This window comes from Poecilia reticulata, unplaced genomic scaffold, assembly GCF_904066995.2.
Source record: "Poecilia reticulata unplaced genomic scaffold, P_reticulata-male-v2 Scaffold_39, whole genome shotgun sequence".
Lineage (NCBI taxonomy): Eukaryota > Metazoa > Chordata > Actinopteri > Cyprinodontiformes > Poeciliidae > Poecilia > Poecilia reticulata.
In genome coordinates this window covers 15,392-17,500 of record NW_027675137.1, presented here as the reverse complement: position 1 = coordinate 17,500, position 2,109 = coordinate 15,392, and positions in this window count along the sequence as shown.

Sequence of the window (2,109 nt, the reverse complement as noted above, 5' to 3'; positions counted from 1 at the left end):
GCACTTTTTGAAATAATTGCCCTTTTGTGCAAATTTTTTGCCCCATTATTTCCTATGGTGGAACTCTGTAACTGATTTCAGTTACTTGAGTGTACACTCTAGTAACTGCCGTTTTTGAACTTTTTCTGCTCTTTTATAAAGAAAATTATGCTGTTCATACATATTTCACTGTATAGATATATTTTATGCTTTAAAATGTAGCCACTAGTGTCTACTTTATGGAATTATTACTATCATTGTTACAGGATTTACTGTTTTCTGTTAAACTCCTCTGGAGTACAACCTTGTCACACTTTCTCCTATTCTTTCAATGTATTTTCTTCTTGTGCTCTGTTTTTATCTGTGTCTATGCATTCTGCTTGTCTACTTTTCTGTTTTCCTTCTGGTTCTACTGGTTTTACTATCTTTTAAGATCTTCTACAATTTTTAATCAATTTTATAAATTCATATATCAAACATTTCTGCTTCTTCTGACCCTATTTGCTTTAGGTTTTGCTCTTTTTTACTCTTTCAAATATTTCTGGTTTATTTCTGGTTTCCAATAATTTTTTATACTTAATACTGTTTCACTATTCAATTGTTTCAACTATTTCTGGGATTGCACTAATTTCCTGTTGTTTCAATTATGCTCTTTCTTAAACTCTGTTTCACTTTTTGACTTTTTCAAATAATTCAGGTTGCACACAAACTCCTGCTTCTTCTGCTGAATTCCTCTATAATTTATATATTATATAATTTATACAGTATAATTTACTATTAATTCACTATTATCTTATTAATATAGTATATTCACTATTCAATTGTTTCAACTATTTCTATGTTTCTATGCATTTTGCTTGTCTACTTTCCTGGATATTCCTTTGGTTCTACTGGTTTTACTGTCGGCAAAGGTCTTCTCAAACTTTTATCAATTCTATCAAATCATATATCAAACTTTTCTGCTTCTTCTGACCCTTATTGCTTTTGGTTTTGCTCTTTTTTACTCCTTAAAATATTTCTGGTTTACTGTGTCCACTAATTTTTTATACTTATTACTGTTTCACTATTCAATTGTTTCAACTATTTCTGGGATTGCACTAATTTCCTTTTGTTTCAATTATGCTCTTTCTTAAACTCTGTTTCACTTTTTGACTTTTTCAAATAATTCAGGTTGCACACAAACTCCTGCTTCTTCTGCTATAATTTATATATTATATAATTTATATAATTTATACAGTATAATTCACTATTAATTCACTATTATATTATTAATATAGTATATTCACTATTCAACTGATTCAACTATTTCTATTTCTTCCGCTTTCTTCTGCTTTCTTCTGCTTTCTTCTGCTTTCTTCTACTTTCTTCTGCTTTCTTCTACTCCTTAAACTTTTCTCTACTTTTTCTGGCATTTCTGCAGCAGTCATTCTGCAAATATGCATTCTCACGGCTGTTTCGCTAGGAACAGCTATTTTTCTAGTTATTATTATCAGTGAGAATGCATTCAATGCATTCTCACTTATAGTGTTTCTGTTTTTCTTTATCAGTGAGAATGCATTCAATGCATTCTCACTTATAGTGATTCTGTTTTTCTTTATTATTATTATTATTATTATTCTGGCTTCCGTACGTTTTTCCTGGTTTAACTACTCTCACTATCTTTCACTAATTGTACTAATTTATATATCAAAACGTTCAGCTCCTTCAGGAGAATGGTGCTATGACTTTTGGTAAACTTCACTATTGCACTTTTTGAAATAATTGCCCTTTTGTGCAAATCTTTTGCCCCATTATTTCCTATGGTGGAACTCTGTAACTGATTTCAGTTACTAGAGTGTCCACTCTAGTAACTGCCGTTTTTGAACTTTTTCTGCTCTTTTATAAACAAAATTATGCTGTTCATACATATTTCACTGTAGAGAAATATTTTATGCTTTAAAATGTAGCCACTAGTGTCTACTTTATGGAATTATTACTATCATTGTTACAGGATTTACTCTTTTCTGTTAAACTCCTCTGGAGTACAACCTTGTCACACTTTCTCCTATTCTTTCAATGTATTTTCTTCTTATGCTCTGTTTTTATCTGTTTCTATGCATTCTGCTTGTCTACTTTTCTGTTTGCCTTCTG